Consider the following 19,494-nt stretch of genomic DNA (forward strand, 5'->3'; position numbering starts at 1 on the left):
CACCCCTGTGCGGTGCAGACTCCCTCAGCTGATATTTCACAAAAGCCCTCCATGGGGCTCCTAATTTTTTTTTTTTTTATATTAAAAAAATAAAATGATAGTAATAAAAAACTACTGACACTGGCCACTGCCCTACTGACATCAACCACTACCCTACAGAAAAGTCTACAGCTCTACTGACACCGTCAATGTTTTAATACATTTGGGGTGCACACTCTAAAGTAATAGGCTGCACATACATATATATATATATAAATATTTTGCCTAGTTTTACAAAGTAAATAGGGTTCACATATGCTTTCATTTTTTACATTTTCTAAATAAACAAATCAAACAAAAAACTTTGTTGCAGGAGTACAATATGTGATGTAATGGGTTGTAACACAGACACTTTTAATCTCTGTCACAATGTTGTACAAATAAATGCATTCCCTGAGCATACCTAAGCAAACATTCAGTAGCAGAAAGCCTCTGTGAAAGCCATGGTCATCCGGGCCATGGTGTTAATGGTCAACTCTTTGTTAGTTCAGAGAGTCCGAGCAGAGCTCAGGGTAGTTCAGTCAACAGGAAAGGTAAAGAGGTCAGACAGGAAAGGATGTATCAGAAGGCAGTTCCTACAGAGCTGTACAGAGAACACAGTCTATATACTAGCCTAGTACATGTCTGCCTGCCGGAGAGACTCTGCACAACTACAAGGTAAGAGACCTTCCCATCATTCTACCCAGAAGGAGCACACTGGTGCCTTCTAACTACCTTGGCTTGTATGTTAGGCCTGCTACAGAATATGAACTGACAGCATGTGCTGGGATTTGTTATTCCTCAGCCTAAAAAGCACTATACTACACAACTGATGGTAAGGTAGAAGGCATTGCTACTACTCCAATATGTAGAGCAACGCCGTTGTGTAAGATAGCGTGTTACATATCCAATATGTAGAGCAAGGTCATTGTGTAATGCCCGGTACACATGATGAGATTATCGGATGAATGATTGTCCGTTTTTCTTTTTTTGCTTTCTAACCTCAGATCGAATCTGATGAGTTTACTAAAGTCACAAAAATTAAGTGTTGTCATGTGTTGTAATTCCTTTTCCCTGCATTTTCAAATGACACCTATACTGATTAAACAAAAATCGTATGATTTCGGCATTGTGCCAATTTTTTGTTTGTGCATGCCCGATCAAATAATATCGGATGAACTGTACTGATCCGCTCTCGAAAGCTCTGTACTAATGATCAGAATATCGTACAATTGCTCCTAATTCTGTATTTTTCATATGATATCCTGATCATGTGTACTGAGCATACGATTGCGTGTTACATCTCAGAAATGTAGAGCGACGTCATTGTCTTAGATAGCATATTACAGCTCTAATAAGTAGAGCAACTACATCATGTAAGATAGCGTGTTGCACCTCCATTATGTACAGCAATGTAACAGTGAAAGCTAGTGTGTTATATCTCCGAAATGTAGAAAAACATCATAAGGTAAGATAGCGTTTTATATCTCCGATATGTAGAGCAATGTCATAGCATAAGATAGCGTGTTACATGTCCAATATGTAGAGCAATAGTCATAGCATAGGATAGCGTGTTACATTTCCAATATCTAGAGCAATAGTCATAGCATAAGATAGCGTGTTACATGTCCAATATGTAGAGCAATAGTCATAGCATAAGATAGCGTGTTACATTTCCAATATGTAGAGCAATAGTCATAGCATAAGATAGCATGTTACATATCCAATATGTAAAGCAATGTCATAGCACAAGATAGAGCGCTACATCTCAATATGTAAAGCAACGTCATAGTGTAAGATAGCGTGTCACATCTCCAATATGTAGAGCAATGTAATACCGCAAGATAGCATGTTATAGTCATAGGGGGTTATTTACTAAAGGAAAATCCACTTTGCACTGCAAGTGCTCTTGGAAGTGCAGTCGCTGTAGATCCGAGGGGGACATGCAAGGAAAATAAAAATCAGCATTTTAGCTTGCACATGATTGGATGATAAATTCAGCAGAGCTTCCCCTCATTTCAGATCTACCCCTTAGCTTTAGAGCGACTGCACTTCCAATTGCACTTGCAGTGCAAATTGGATTTGCCTTTCGTAAATAACCCCCATAGTGTTTTATCTCCAAAATGTAGAGCAATTTAATAGCGCAAGATAGCGTGTTATATCTCCAATATATAGAGCAACGTCATAGTGAAAGATAGCCTATTACAGCTCCAATATGTAGAGCAATGTAATAGCGCAAAATAGTGTGTTATAGACATAGCGCAAGATAGTTTGTTACATCTCCAATATGTAGAGCAATGTCATAGTGTAAGATAGCGTGTTACATTATCACAATGTAGAGCAATGTCACCACCAATAGAGTCTCCAGTATCTCCAGTAGCGGAGTGCCATAAGAAAAAGAAGTACTGGTTGAAGTTGTTTGGCATTATAGGAGTGATGTATGAAGAAGTGTACTAAAGCGAGCATAACATTTCTTGGCACTCACACTAAACAGTCAACTCTCTTGTTTTTTTTTTGTAACTGAACTATAAAATAACATGATCGGTGGTGATTAGGGATGAGCTTCGAGTTCGAGTCGAACTCATGTTCTACTCGAACATTGCCTGTTCGCCTGTTCAGCGAACAGTGAACAATTTGGGCTGGTCGCAGCAAATTCGAAAAGCCGGAACACCCTATACAAGTCTATGGGAGAAATCAAAAGTGCTCATTTTAAAGGGTAATATGCAGGTTACTGTCCTAAAAAGTGTTTGGGGACCTGGGTCCTGCCCCAGGGGACATGGATCAATGCAAAAAAAAGTTTTAAAAACGGCCGTTTTTTCAGGAGCAGTGATTTTAATAATGATTAAAGTGAAACAATAAAAGTGTAATATTCCTTTAAATTTCGTAGCTGGGGGGTATCTATAGTATGCCTGTGAAGGGGCGCATGTTTCTGGTGCTTAGAACTGTCGCTGCACAAAGTGTCATTTGTGCAGGAAAAAAAGTCTTTTAAAATCACTTGCGGCTAAATTGTCGGCTCCCCGTAATACAGAGAACACTCAATGAGTGTTCTCTGTATTAGCCGACAATTCATTCATTCATTGATTAAAAAAAAAAAAAAAAAAAAAGCGTGGGGGTTCCCCTAAATTCAATCAAAAGGCCCTTCAGGTCTGACATGGATATTAAGGGGAACCCCGTGTCAAATTAAAAAAAAAAAATTGACGTGGGGTCCCCCCAAATATCCATACCAGACCCTTCAGGTCTGATATGGATATTAAGGGGAACCCCGCATCAAATTTAAAAAAAAAATTGACGTGGGGGTCCCCCTAAATATCCATACCAGACCCTTTATCCGAGGACGCAACCTGGCAGGCCGCAGGAAAAGAGGGGGGGACGAGAGAGCGGCCCCCCCTCCCTCCTGAACCGTACCAGGCCACATACCCTCAACATTGGGAGGATGCTTTGGGGGTCTGTGACCCCTCAAAGCACCTTGTCCCCATGTTGATAAGGACAAGGGCCTCATCCTCACAACCCTGGCCGTTGGTTGTGAGGGTCTGCGGGCGGGGGGCTTATCAGAATCTGGAAGCCCCCTTTAACAAGGGGACCCCCAGATCCCGGCCCCCCCCCTGTTTGAAATGGTAAGGCGGTACAAAAGTACCCCTACCATTTCACAAAGAAAGTGTCAAAATGGTTAAATAAGACAAACACACTTTTGAAAAATTCCTTTATTAAAAATAAAAAAAATAAAAAAAAAATTCCAGCGGTGCTAATCCACTCTTGTTATCCAGCGACGGGTCTCCGGGGTCCAGCGATGGATGATCATATCCAGCGACGGGGGATCTCTCAGTCCAGCGCTGTCCATACCTCCTTCTTCTGTCTCCACTGCGGAGACACTGCAGAGAGCCGAGCGCTGACATTTCTTATATTGGGAGGGCGGGGCCACCCGTCACCTGACCCCGCCCCTCTGACGCAGGAGAGGGAAGCCAGGGGTTCCCCAGTGACGTGTGGGTGACCCCGCCCCCTCTGATGTAACGGAAACCTGCGTTACATCAGAGGGGGCGGGGTCACCCACACGTCACTGGGGAACCCCTGGCTTCCCTCTCCTGCGTCAGAGGGGCGGGGTCAGGTGACGGGTGGCCCCGCCCTCCCAATATAAGAAATGTCAGCGCTCGGCTCTCTGCAGTGTCTCCGCAGTGGAGACAGAAGAAGGAGGTATGGACAGCGCTGGACTGAGAGATCCCCCGTCGCTGGATATGATCATCCATCGCTGGACCCCGGAGACCCGTCGCTGGATAACAAGAGTGGATTAGCACCGCTGGAATTTTTTTTTAATTTTTTTTATTTTTAATAAAGGAATTTTTCAAAAGTGTGTTTGTCTTATTTAACCATTTTGACACTTTCTTTGTGAAATGGTAGGGGTACTTTTGTACCGCCTTACCATTTCAAACAGGGGGGGGGCCGGGATCTGGGGGTCCCCTTGTTAAAGGGGGCTTCCAGATTCTGATAAGCCCCCCGCCCGCAGACCCTCACAACCAACGGCCAGGGTTGTGAGGATGAGGCCCTTGTCCTTATCAACATGGGGACAAGGTGCTTTGAGGGGTCACAGACCCCCAAAGCATCCTCCCAATGTTGAGGGTATGTGGCCTGGTACGGTTCAGGAGGGAGGGGGGGCCGCTCTCTCGTCCCCCCCTCTTTTCCTGCGGCCTGCCAGGTTGCGTCCTCGGATAAAGGGTCTGGTATGGATATTTAGGGGGACCCCCACGTCAATTTTTTTTTTAAATTTGATGCGGGGTTCCCCTTAATATCCATATCAGACCTGAAGGGTCTGGTATGGATATTTGGGGGGACCCCACGTCAATTTTTTTTTTTTAATTTGACACGGGGTTCCCCTTAATATCCATGTCAGACCTGAAGGGCCTTTTGATTGAATTTAGGGGAACCCCCACGCTTTTTTTTTTTTTTTTTTTTTAATCAATGAATGAATGAATTGTCGGCTAATACAGAGAACACTCATTGAGTGTTCTCTGTATTACGGGGACCCGACAATTTAGCCGCAAGTGATTTTAAAAGACTTTTTTTCCTGCACAAATGACACTTTGTGCAGCGACAGTTCTAAGCACCAGAAACATGCGCCCCTTCACAGGCATACTATAGATACCCCCCAGCTACGAAATTTAAAGGAATATTACACTTTTATTGTTTCACTTTAATCATTATTAAAATCACTGCTCCTGAAAAAACGGCCGTTTTTAAAACTTTTTTTTGCATTGATCCATGTCCCCTGGGGCAGGACCCGGGTCCCCAAACACTTTTTAGGACAGTAACTTTCATATTACCCTTTAAAATGAGCACTTTAGATTGTGAACGTTCGAGTCTCATAGACTTTAATAGGGTTCTAAAGTTCACACGAAGTTTAGGTCTGTTCGCAGGTTCTGGTGCGAACCGAACAGAGGGGTGTTCGGCTCATCCCTAGTGGTGATGGGTAACTGAAAATGTTACATTTAGCACACTTTTCCTCTATCAGGCCCTCCCATCATGCAGTTGTGCATGACAACCAATCAGCTTCTATCTTCAGCTTGTACAGTTAGGTTTTGCATACGAAAGATGGAAACTAATTGGATGCCGTGTTCAGCTGTTACAGTTTTAAAACACCCCCCATTGTGTTTATTGACTTTATACTTTCCAGTTATAAGAACGTGAAGCTGGATTGTAGTGTTCTGGAACATTAGGAAGCAATGCTCAGATCACATTTATTTTTATCGGTCACAGTGCCATGCTGCGCACAAGAACAGCGGCCGTTTTGATAGCTTCTATTTCTAACAATAAAATTCTTAGACACTATAGGAAAAAGCTGCATAGAGTTAGAAATTCAGAATGTTATTATCTGAAATGGTTTCAACCAGTTTTAAGGGCTTATGCACACAGTCAGATATAAATACAGGTGTATGGGTATTTATGTTGTAGCTCACAGTGTGCAATAAAGGCAATTTCTGTGCAGGAGAGTAACCTTTACAACTGTACAAAATTGAAGGGAAGGCTGGAGTTCAGCTTTAAAGCTGAGTTTCAGGTATCAATAGTCTTAGATAGTTGCATTGGTCCAGCTTGGACCAATGTAACTATGTACTGTATATACTATACATGACTTATTCCCCTGGAAGTTGGATATCACTGAAGTAGACACTGCTATTACAGTGATCTCCTCTAGCTTTAGGGTCCCCTGCCAGATGTCTGCCCTTCTGCTTAGTGAACATGGAAAGTGGACCACTTGGCATGGGGCCATTCAGAGAACGCTTTGCATTTTCTCAATGAATGCAAAGCTTTCTCTGATTGGACGAGGTAAAGATTTTGGTGATACCACCCCACCAATTCATCTTTTCTAATCAGAGAACACTTTGCATTCACAGAGAAAATGCAATGTGTCCTCCAAATGGTCCCCATGCTGAGCGGTTGACCTTATGTGTTCACAGAACTTCACCAGTTGTGGGTAAATCACAAGAGTACTCTGTCATCTGGCTTCTTCATATCTGTTTCATTTGCTTGGTGGAGTTGTAGTTTAATCAGGACAATGAAGGCCTCAGAAGTATGATGATACTTTATTTATGTGGGTTGTTCAGATCAACCAGTCATGAACTTTTTTGGTCATCTGATTACATTGACTTGATTGGTTTGCATATTTTGTACATAATCACTGAAATTTGAACTGACATTTGAAATAAATTAATAGTATTTATTGGACATTCTCTGCTCATGACTTCAGATCTGACATAATTTGACTTGCATTGGAGAACAGCTAAGTTCAACATTCCCAAGCTGGCAAATCAATAACTGGCCAATGATTGCTATCACTGTACATGCGAAATGTGGAATTACAGCCCCAGCAGAATTAGCTGCAAGTTCAGGGGACCTTCATCAGTTACTTCTCTGGTGGGGTCTACTCAGATCTGGAATTGTAGAAGGCCATGTAAGTCACAGTCTGAAACAACCAAGTTTCAGGTGGTAGCAGATCAGAAAAGAAAACAAAACACAAGAGAGCAGCAATTACATATCCAACAACAAGGCTTTATTCCAGCACAAACCTTGGCCTAGGTCATCGACCAGAGACCTCCCAACTGAGCCCCCTTTCACACTGAGGTGCTTTACAGGCGTTTTAGCAATATAAATAGTGCCTGTAAAGCGCCTCTCATGCCACCCCAGTGTGAAAGCCTGAGTGCTTTCAGGCTGTAGCGGTACGTTTAAGAGACAGTTTGCAAAGTCCCGCAAGCGGCGTCTTTGAGGCGGTGCAGGAGCGGTGTATACTGTGAAATCAATGGACAGCGCTCCAAAGCGCCTGCAAAGGGCATCAGCAGCGGCACCTTTTGGGTGGTTTTAACACCCTTTTAGCCCCTTCTTAGAGGTTAAAAGCCCCCTGTTCCCACCCGCACAGCACCGGTAAAGTGCCGCTAAAACTAGTGGCGCTTTACCTCTATTGCTCGGGCGGTCTGAGTGTGAAAGTAGCCTGACACATTTCACCACTCAAGGCTTAGTCGTTGTTTGGTGAAACATGTCAGAGGGAGGTCTCTGGGTGAGGACCAAGACTGTTTCTGGAATAAAGCCTTGATGTTGGGTATCGATGTGCGGCTCTCTCATTATTTATTGTATTTTTGTGCCTAGTAAACAGAGGATAGTTGCCTGTCACAGACAGTAGATCAATATCTTCTAATTTCTGACCTCACGTTAAAATTTTTTTTTTCATTGGCTATACCCTATATATTTTTTATGGAAGATTTTTAGAGCTGTACACCCACAAAGACTTAGGATCACTGAGAAGTCATACGGGTGGCTTATGAAGCTACAAAACAATGCTACACCTAATCCAGGGTCAGTAGCATTCCACAAATTTACATTTTTCTGCTTATATGCCTACCTTTTCAACCCCCGTTCTCCCCATTCATAGAAGCTATACTATAGCTTTCATCAAAGAAAAGGGATCTATGAATGGAGGAGGTGGACCTCTCATTGACCCACCAATTCCTTGGCTTTAATAACTTCCGGAACTCTGCAGGATTACATCTGTGGGGTATAGGGGTTTGGTGGAGGATGACAAAAGATTTCAACTATGATAGCTGGCACCAGCACAACAAACACTGTGGATTAGCTGTAGGTACCGTCTCTTGTGCAGATGCCATCCATACTCAAATATGCGGCCCCACTGAACTGGGCTTTTTTCCCTGGGGCCGCATATTTGCATATCTCCCTTTGTGTGCTCCCAGTACAGAGACAGGGGTCACATCAGGAGCCCCGAGCCTCGTACTAATTGATCTGGACCCGGATCTTCTGCTTCTGTGTCACCTGATTGCTGTGATAGCCTCTGATTGGCTATCACAGTGATCAGCCACTGTGAAGCACGTATTTCTCTCTCTCCTTGCAGAGAAAAAAAAAGTGTGTTTAAAAAAATATATATATATATATATATATATATATATATATATATATATATATATATATAAAATAAAAATAGCTATAGTGTTTGGGTCAAGGTCAGGGTCAGTATTTTTTTTTTTTTAATTAGTATCAATATCGGTGTGTTTTAGGTAGGATAAAAAAAGGGAAATACACACTATTGTTTTTGGGCTGCACTACAGGTACAAACAACTAACATATCATTGCGATCATCAGGAGAAGGAGAATTTAAAACGGTTCTTCACCCTAAAGGGGAAGTTCCGCTAATCTGATCCCTCCCCCCCTCCGGTGCCACAATCGGCACCTTTCAGGGGGGAGGGGGGGCAGAACACACAGTTCCCAGGACACAGCGGGGGATCTGAAGAGAAGCGCAGCATGACTCGCACATGCGCAGTAGGGAACCGGGCAGTGAAGCCGCCAGAAAAGAAAAAAATCAGGAGATATCCATAACCATTTACCACCAATGGAAGACCAATGTGTCCTACAAAAAACGCAGTATAATCCACCTGGATGCACAAAGTAGTTGTGATGATATATACAGCTTTACTATCACAAATGCTAGGGCATTTAGATTTGTTTTACCCTTAGGAGTGAATGGATTTAATAACATTTTTTTAAACATAGGTTTTGTAAACCCTTGCAAGAAGCATGTGCTTGAACAGGAACATAAAAAAGTCAGTGACAGAAAACAAGCTACTTTTACTACTGTAGCACTGCCACCATGGGGGTTGCTGAGTATAGACTTTCCTGGGCCTCCCACTGATTATTCTGCAGCCAGTTACACAGTATTTTCATACAGCCAGGTGCACACACTCTTCTGCTTGTTATCTTCAATGACCAGTCTAGGGGATTTGTTTTTATGTTTTATTCTGGGAAACTTGGACAGGAGAAGGGATTTAGTAGGATACTCCAAATGAACTATTCACTGGTATGGACAACTCTCTCAATAGAACTGTATAGCAGGTCTTCTGCAAAACCATACAGCAGCAGTATGGTAAGAACAAGTCCCTTTGTAGCAGAAGGAAATCGGTGGACTTTGTCTCTTCAAGAGACTAGCCAGTGTCTCCTTTAGCTCACACACCCAGTATGCTGACTTCTAGGACCAAGAGGGGGGTTTCAGAAACACACGCAGTCTTCGGGATCCCTTCAGGGTCTGTACTCACAAAATGTCCAGGGACAGCTGGTAGCCTTCTTCAAACTTCCAAGGGACACCCTATACCAGTGATACTAGACAGGATCCATGGACATCCTCCCTCTGTCAGCTTGCAAAGGAACCATGGGTGGTAGCTTCAGTGTTTCAGGCCCTCACGTGGTCGACCACTTGAGGCCACATGGCAGCCTGCTTTAGGGAGAAGCAGCAGCCCCCTCCCCACTTGGACCTCTCTCCCGAGATAGACTGGACTGCATATACCATGTGCTCCTCAGACTTAAATACAGGTACCTAGCATGCTTTGGGGCACACCCCCTTCCATTTAGCCAGGGCTGTTTAGACATCCATGCTCTCACATGCCAGGTTTCCACCCACTGTCCAATATTGCAGGGCTCTCAAACTGGCGGCCCTCCAGCTGTTGTGAAACTACAAGTCCCATCATGACTGGGGAGTCATGTTTGTAGCTCTCAGCCTTGCAATGCCACATGGGACTTGTAGTTTTGCAACAGCTGGAGGGCCACCAGTTTGAGACCCCTGCTCTATAGCTATTGGAGCAGTGTGGGACTTCTCCAGACAGCATAAGCCGCACCAGAGCACACAGAGCAGACTCTATCAAACAATCAATGCTCTCTGTTAAATTTACCCAGCTGTCTCCCTGTTAAGCATAGAAACCAAAAACTATATACACTCACTAGCACCTACCTAGAGGAGTGCTACACTACTATAGAATGAAAACACAACTCCATCCAAACCTTTTTTTTATTTAGTTTTGGACAGAATAGGGAAGGGTTAGATCTAGATTCTTATTAATGCCTGTGTCACCATTGCAGGAATTTCTCCTCATTTCCTGTCCTGGTGACTAGTATCCGTTAGAACGTAAAGTGAGGGTATGTGTCCCTATAGGGTAGGGAGACAGCACCTAAGGCCCCTTTCACATGGGATGACTCCGATAAGATCAGCAGGGGATCTGTCTGGCTATAAGGTCTGTGTCTGCTCAGTTTCTGAAGAGCGGACCTGGACCGAGACCGCTCTGCTCTACGGACCAGCGGATGTAAATAGGCTCCACTGTCTGTTTACACCCAACTGCCCTCCGATCTGCCTAAATGGAGGAGGATGGATCCCCTTCAATTTGTTTTTAATGGAGTGGATCAGATTGGAGGTAGGTGGGTATAAATGGACAAAAGTGCACTTACACCCATTGATCCATAGGAGTGCATGGAGGGTCTGATCAGGTCCGCCTGAAAAAAATAATGTGTGTGTTCTCAGCCTTACAGTAAGAGATAAGCACATTTCTGAAAAATCAACAACTATTTCTCTGTACTTGCAAGGCCTTTAAAGTAGGTACAACTCAGAGAAATGTGTAAAAATGAATTGGTGTATACTGAGCTGTGACAGGAACGTTGGTCTAGCTGCCGACACAGCTTCTAGACAAAAGCGTAAAAAAATTAAAAATATATGTGTAGCGCTATGCCAAAGTATCAGATTGAAGATATACGTGCCAACATATATATATCTCAAAGCATATACATGCTGAAATAGTCCCAAAAAATGAAATCCGGTGCCACATTGCATAAAAACTTCCAAGGTGTACTCTTCACGCATACAACACCACCACCACCGTGAAACTGGAGGAGGCTTACCCAAAGACTTGGACTTAGCTAGGCACGTGCCCCCCAAGTCATGTAGGCTTATGGATGGAATTCAACCCAATAGATATAAGTAATGCACAGATTCAGCTCACACCGCAACATCAATTTGGCAAAGATTCGTTGTTATCCAGTAAGAGAGAGGGTAATGATATCATACGTAGAACCATAAAGATAGAAATCCAACATAGTGTAATGTTGTCACAAAAATGACTTTAATAAATAAGGTGTATAAAGGAACACTCACATTTTGAAGGTATCAAAACAGCATATACATAAATGAATGCAAGCCATGTCTGCAAAGGAGTTCACCAAACGTGTTTCGACTACAGAGTCGTCATCTGGGGGGGATGGATCCCCTTCCATTTGTTTTTAATGGAGTGGATCAGATTGGAGGTAGGTGGGTGTAAATGGACAAAAGTGCATTTACACCCATAGATCCATAGGAGTGCATGGAGGGTCTGATCAGGTCCGCCTGAAAAAAATAATTTGTGTTCTCAGCCTTAGAGTAGGAGCTAAGCGCATTTCTGAAAAATCAACAATTATTTCTCTGTACTTGCAAGGCCTTTAAAGTGGTTACAGCTCAGAAAAATATGTGCCTATTGTGGAGCGCTACTGACTATTTTTCTTTATTTAAAATTTTTCCTTGATGTCAGTTTTTAACTTTTGCACGTGTCTTCATCAAGGTGCTTCAGGGTGCTTCTTTTCAGTTCATCACTTAAAAAAGTCCAAATCTTTTTCGGGCCTCATACCTATGGTACATGGGCATCAGCTGTAACAAAACTACACAGAACAGGAGCCAGCAATGTAAAAAGGTCTGTTTTTAGCCGGTTTCTAGCTGTCAAGTTAAATTGTTCAGGAGAGGTTGAACAACGTGAAGCCTAATAGTCACACACATAAAAAAAAAAAATCATATGAATTTACTTTGATATTCGGCAGGAACAATTTAATGTATATTTGTGTTAAATTTTAGTCCTGAAAAGTGTTATTTTTTAGCAAATAAAAAGTTAAACTGTAACTAAATGGAGAAAACATTAGCAGGGGCCGGGGTGAGCGATTACGTGGTCGTGTCTCAATTTCATATGTTTGTTTTACTTTGTACTGTGTGCCAGAATGTGCTGCACAAAATAAACTGTGTACACACTCCGGGAGGACCTGCTGAGTGGAGCGTGGCTCACTCATTCATTACTCGTTTTGTTAAAGAAAAGTCTAATAACTAGTATTATTTTGATAAATGCAGAGATTTGAGCACATACAAATGTTTGGAAATTCTCATAGGGAGCAATTATAGGCCGAGAGCATCTGTCCAGAGACAAAATTCTACCTCCATAGACCATCATATTTTCTCCAGAAAAAATACAGACATACCCCACTTTTAAGTACACAATGGGGTTTATTTACTAAAGCTGCAAAGTGCGAAATCAGGCTCACTTCTGCATAGAAACCAATTTGTTTCCAGGTTTTATTACCCAAGCTTAATTGAACAAGCTGGGGTTAGAAGCTCATTGGTTTCTATGCAGAAGTGAGCCTGATTTTACACTTTCCAGCTTTAGTAAATAAACCCCATTGCGTGGGGTATGCGTGGGGTATGCCTGTATGGAAATACATATTTCTATAGAATTGTATCCTGAAAAGTGTACAGTGACCATTACAACATTATAAAATCAAAGTGGTTGTAAACCTCAGACAAAATATAAACAAAGCATATTCCTCTATAGTCTCAAATTTAAAGTACTGAGTGTTATTTCTGTTTGCTGCTTTGTTCTTCTGTTATCTGCATAAGTCACTTCTGACCAGTTTTCCTGACACCAAAAGAAAAATAGTGACAGGAGAGGGACCTTCATCTGATTGACAGCCTCAGCACTGTTCCTGTGTGCTATGTGTGTCCCTACCCGCCAATCAGCTATCAGCTCTCCTCACTGAGCTCTGCAGTGTGTAATTTCAGCTCTCTGACACCCCCCCCCCCCCCCCACACACACACACACCATTTTCTGACAGCTCAGACAAGCTTTATGAATTATGGGACCTTGGAAAAATGTGAGAAGACTGCAGGTACACAAGTGCACCATCTGCAGGATGATTTGTTTAATCTCTGTGTATTAGACCTGCACTAATAATCGGCAAGAATTTTTATCGCGATTTTTGCCCTGTTGCAATCTTGACAAGAGTATTTCCCGATTCTTTCTATGCAGAGAATTCTCTCCACTCTGCTGAAGCCACAGCTGTCAAAAGAAAGGAAGAAAAAAACTGGGCAGTCTGCCAAGTATCACAACATTCTTTAGCAGTGGAACTAAGTCTAAACATTGTAAAAAGTTGTCGAAGGATGCAGTGTAAATGAGGAAAGTTTAAGCACTTAAACACCTTTTTCTGACATTTGTTGGTTTCAAATAATTGTTTTTGCTAGAAAATTACTTAGAACCCCCAAACATTATGTATAGAGATATATATATAGAGAGAGAGAATAAAATGGTGGTTGTTGCAATATTCTTTGTCACACTGTATTTGTGCAGCACTCTTTCAAATGCAATTTTTTGGGAAAAAATCACTTTAATGAATTAAAAAAAAACAAAAAAGTAAAGTTAGCCTAATTTTTTTTCTATAATGTGAAAGATTTTACGCCATGAGAATCGTGATCTTTATTCTAAGCAAAAAAATTGTGATTCTCATTTTGGCCAGAATCGTGCAGCTCTACTGATTATCACCTGATGTCAGTCACTTCATTGGTTATATGTAAGGGGTTTCCAAACACTTTAAAGTAGTTCTTCAGCCCCCCTTTCCTGCGTTTTTTTTTAAGTCACCAGCTACAAATACTGTAGCTGCTAACTTTTAATAAATGAAAACGTACCTGTTCAGGGATCCAGCTCTGTCCTCACCCAGGCCAATTCTTCGCTGATCTTCAGGTCCTCAGAGCTGGCATATTTACTATGGAAAGCCGGTTGTGACTTCTTGCTGCTTCACAGCCGGCTTTCCACTGAGCATGTTAGTATTGTTTTAAAGTACCTAAAGATGCAGAAGCACATCATTTATTTCAGTGACAATGCATAGTGTTTCAGAACCCACTACAGTGCCTACTGTATGTAAACTTTTTGTCGAGCCAAAACATAAAGGGGAAATATTTCATTGGGGGGACACATGTTCCAGTAACAACTGTCTAAGCCCTTGTACATACGGTCGGAGAATCCGTCGGAATGTGTCCTATCGGACCGTGTCGTCGGATAATCCAACTGTGTGTGGTATGCATCGGACTGATTCCGTCGGAATATCCGTCGGACCCAATTTTAAAACATGTTGGAAATATTTCCCGAACCAACTGGGCCGATCGGACATACTCCGATCATGTGTAGAGAATTTTGATCGGGACCAAGTGCCACGCATGCTCAGATCAAATTCCTACATCAAAGCTATTGGCTACTAGCCTGAATGTAGTCCCATCGTAACGAAATTACGTCATCACGTTCTGAAAGATCGGATTTTTCAACAACTTTGTCCGACCGTGTGTATGCAGCAGTTTCGGACAAAATCCGACGGGCAAAATCCAACGGATTTGGTTGTGGAAATCTCCGACCGTGTGTACAGGGGCTAAGACTAGTTTCACACTAGCCCACACTGTGCATTCTGGTTGCGAGTGCGGCAATTGCATCGATACCCGCACCTGGTACCACCCACAGCCGAATCACATTGCTCTTGCGAGATGCCCAGAGCTGCCATTCATTCTGAATGTACCGGTAACTCCCACGAATTTTAGCCCACAGCAGAATCGTGGGTGCAGGAACCTCAAGGGAAACCACATGGCCAAAAAGGCAGCGGTTTCCCTGTGGCTGAGTTCTTAAAAAGTACATGCATTTTTTTGTGCGATTAAGGTGGCACAGCACAAAAGATTACAGCACACACATACAAAAATTACATTTAACTCCTGCAAGGCTATTTAAAACACCTGAACATATTCAAAAAATATGGGGATTTAATTACACCATATGGCCATACAGTGCTAAGCCCCCATTATCAGTGGGTCCTACGCTATCCATAGAATGGAAGATCCTGCTTCTCTGAACCATGGGAGAAATACACTCCTCTATATGGGAGAACTAAAGGACTTTTCCTATAAAACAGGTGGACACTAATAAGAGACAATGATGTGAGGCATGGTGCTCCAGCCCAAAGGGATTTGGTCAGAAGGCATACAATAGACGAACAAAGATTTGGGGGTCACAGCATCCAATTCAAACCCGCACCAGTGCGAACCTAGCCAAAGAGAGGAATGTCCTCAAATTGGGAGATTTCCTTTAACGTCCTGATGTATCTCTTGAACAGAAAGTGTGCAGAAATTTACCCTACGAAACACAGACAGCAAAATATAAAACAAAAAGCCAACAAAAAAAAAGAAACAGGCAGGGGGTTTAACCTTGACTTACCTTTAAGATTTGAGTGCCTTAATCAGCCTCTGGTTTCTAATATCTCTTGTGGATTTCAGCAGCTTTGCCTACTGCCATTACTATTATGGTGGGTCTGGCATTATTAAGAACATAGTGGGATCACTGAGAGAAGCAGAGAGCACGTGTGGCAGTGAGAGCTTATTTCAGGAGCTTCTGAGAAATATGAGAGGCTAATGAAGTTACCTATTTATTTTCTTTACCATTTATATAGCACCAATGTATTAACATGTATGCATTTTAACATCATCTGCACCAGCCATTAGAAACTATAGTGCCATTTCTACTACTAAAAATTATATGAAAAACACCAGAGCAAAATGTAATAATGCATTAAAGTGTTTGTTCACCAATGCCAGAAGCCTGCCAAGCAAAATAGGTGAGTTGGAAGCTGTGGTGCATGAGGAGAGCTATGATGTAATCAGTATTGCTGAAACTTAGCTTCATTCCTCACATGACTGGGCTATTAACCGGTTCCCGACCGGCGCATGCTGATGTACGTCGGCAGAATGGCATGGGCAGGCATATTGGCATACAGGTACGTTCAATCTTTAATGCCGCCCTGCCACCTCCGGCGACGTGCTCGCGTGCTGGTCGGGACCCCGGTGAGTCCGGTCGCGGGTCCCGTGGACTCGATCGCCGCAGGCATACCCGCGATCGTCTCACGGGGCGGCTGAATGGAGAAATGCCGTTGTAAACAGCATTTCCCCGTTCTGCCTAGCAACTAGTGACGCTGATCTCTGCTCCATGTGATTGGAGCAGAGATCAGTGTTCACTAAATGAAAGCCCAGCCCCCCACAGTTAGTAACACACCCCTAGGAATACTTAACCCCTACACTGCCACCCTCTGGTTAACCCCTTCACTGCCAGTGTCATTTACACAGGAATCACTGCATTTATATAGCAGTGATTGCTGTATAAATGACAATGGTCCCAAAAATGTGTCAAAAATGTCCGATGTGTCTGCCATAATGTCGCAGTCACAATAAAATTCGCTGATCGCCGCCATTACTAGTAAAAAAAAAATATTAATAAAAATGTCATAAAACTATCCCCTATTTTGTAAACGCTATAACTTTTGTGCAAACCAATCAATAATCGCTTATTGTGATTTTTTTTACCAAAAATATGTAGAAGAATATGTATCGGCCTAAACTGAGGGAAAAAATGTTTTTTTTTATATATTTTTGGGGATATTTATTATAACAAAAAGTAAAAAATAATGCGTTTTTTTCAAAATTGTCGCTCTATTTTTGTTTATAGCGCAAAAAATTAAAACCGCAGAGGTGATCAAATACCACCAAAAGAAAGCTCTATTTGTGGGAAAAAAAGGATGCCAATTGTCAGTTAAAGCGACGCAGTGCCGAATCGCAAAAAGTGGTCTGGTCTTTGACCAGCAAAATGGTCCGGGGCTGAAGTGGTTATTATTCCTGGCTATGCACTCTTTCGGAGAGACTGGGTAAAAAGGAAAGGTGGCGGGGTCTGTCTCTATGTGAGAAGTGATCTCAAAGCAAGTGTGAAAGAGGACCTGGTTGATGGAGAGTGTGATGAGTCTGAAACATTATGGGTGGAACTGCATTTAGATGTGCGTAGTTCAAAGTTAATCACTGGAGTTTGTTATAGACCACCCAATGTTAACGAGGAGGTGGAGACTCAGCCCCTTTCACAGATGGAAAGAGCTGCAAGGGCTGGGATGGTGATAATAATGGGGGATTTTAACTACCCAGAAATTGACTGGAGTAATGGAACTGCTGGGACAGTTAAAGGGCAAAAATGTATAAACCTATTACAGGTCAATTTTATGGTCCAGTTTATTGAGGCCCCAACTAGGATTGAAGCTCTGTTCGACCTGGTAATCTCAAACCATGCAGAGCTTATTACTAATGTTCAGATAAAGGAACACCTGGGTAACGGTGATCATAACATGATATCATTTGATGTCAGCTGTAAGCAAGAAATATATACGGGAAAGATAAAAACACTTAACTTCAAGAGAGCAAATTTTCCAAGGATGAGGGCTAGTCTCCAGGACTTAGGCTGGGAGGGAAAATTGGCATTGATAAACACAGAACAGAAATGGGAATTCTTCAAAAAGAATGTTTGGGACCTCACTGCAAAGTATATTCCCATGGGCAATACGTTTAAACGGCTAAAAATAAAACCTATGTGGCTCACGGCCAAAGTTAAAAAAGCTATAAACTATAAAAAAGAGCTTTTAAAAAATATAAAAATGAAGGAACACTAGTGTCGTTTAAATGTTACAAAGAATTTAACAGAATATGTAAAAGGGAAATCAAAGATGCAAAAATTCAAAACAAATGACAGATTACAAAAGATAGTAGGACAAACCCCCAAAAAATCTTCAAATATATTAATAGTAAAAAGGTCAGGTCTGAGCATGTAGGCCCTTTACAAAATAATGTAGAGTGGGTGACTGGGGACAAAGAGACGGCTAATTTATTAAATACTTTCTTCAGCTCTGTGTATACAAAGGAGCATGGGGGAGCTCATGTCCATAATGGGGGTGGTAGTGACACAGCCCCAAATCCACAATGGCTCAAAAGTGATATGGTCCAGAAATATTTAGACAGAATAAAGGTGGATAAAGCACCTGGACCTGATGGCATCCACCCACGGATCCTAAAAGAATTGAGCTCTGTGATTTCAAAGCCATTGTATCTAATTTTTAGGGACACATTAATGACAGGAATAGTACTACTGCATTGGCGTTGGGTGAACGTGGTGCCTATATTTAAAAAGGGAACAAAGTCTATACCAAGTAATTATAGACCAGTTAGTTTAACCTCTATATTTGGGAAGATACTGGAGCGTTTAATAAAAGACCACATAGACGAGTTCTTGCTGGAGAAAAACATTTTAAGCAACAGACAGCATGGATTCATGAAAGACAGAAGTTGTCAGACAAATTTGATTTCTTTTTATGAAGAAGTAAGTAAAATCTTGGACAGAGGGGTGGCGTTGGACGTGGTATACTTGGATTTTGAAAAAGCATTCGATACAGTTCCGCACACACGGCTTATGTGTAAGGTAAAGTCTACAGGCTTGGAAATATCAGTTTGTAAATGGATTGAAAACTGGCTAAAATATAGAATTCAGAGAGTAGTGTTTAATGATTCTTACTCTGAATGGTCTAGGGTTATCAGTGGTGTACCCCAAGGTTCAATGTTGGGACCCTTACTTTTTAATATCTTTATAAATGATATTGGGTCTGAAATCAAAAGTAACATTTGCCTCTTTAACCACTTCCCGACCAGCGCACGACAATGTACGTCGACAGAATGGCACGGGCAGGCATATTGGCGTACAGGTACGTCCAATATTCAATGCCGCCCTGCCATCGGGAGCGCGCCGCCGGCGGGGCCCGCTCCCGCGCTGGTCGGGACCCCCGTGAGTCCGGTCGCGGGACCCGCGGACTCGATCGCCGCAGGCATCCCCGCGATCGTCTCACGGAGCGGCCGAATGGAGGAAATGCTGTTTAAACAGCATTTTTCCATTCTGCCTAGCAACTAGTGACGTTGATCTCTGCTCCATGTGATTGGAGCAGAGATCAGTGTTCACTAAATGAAAGCCCAACCCCCCCACAGTTAGTAACACACCCCTAGGAACACTTAACACCTACACTGCCACCCACTGGTTAACCCCTTCACTGCCAGTGTCATTTACACAAGAATCACTGCATTTATATAGCAGTGATTACTGTATAAATGACAATGGTCCCAAAAATGTGTCAAAAATGTCCGATGGGTCCCCCACAATGTCGCAGTCACAATAAAAATCGCTGATCGCCGCCATTACTAGTAAAAAAAAAAATAAT

General features: G+C 42.4%; 1 protein-coding gene across 2 annotated transcripts in view; it reads left to right on the top strand.

Annotated features, from left to right (window-relative positions):
• The first annotated feature begins 551 nt into the window (after positions 1 to 551).
• Positions 552 to 19,494, top strand: part of SH3TC1 (SH3 domain and tetratricopeptide repeats 1) — a 101,035-nt gene continuing 82,092 nt past the window's right edge. Inside the window, exon 1 of one of the 2 annotated variants that reach the window (XM_077477848.1) lies at positions 552 to 696. The gene's annotated coding sequence lies outside the window, so the exon portion shown is untranslated. The remainder of the gene's footprint in view (positions 697 to 19,494) is intronic. The other variant, XM_077477847.1, reaches the window with a different exon arrangement.

This window comes from Lithobates pipiens, unplaced genomic scaffold (genome assembly GCF_037356315.1).
Source record: "Lithobates pipiens isolate NorthernLeopardFrog02 unplaced genomic scaffold, aLitPip1_a1.2 Scaffold_13, whole genome shotgun sequence".
In the NCBI taxonomy this organism is placed as follows: Eukaryota; Metazoa; Chordata; class Amphibia; order Anura; family Ranidae; genus Lithobates; species Lithobates pipiens.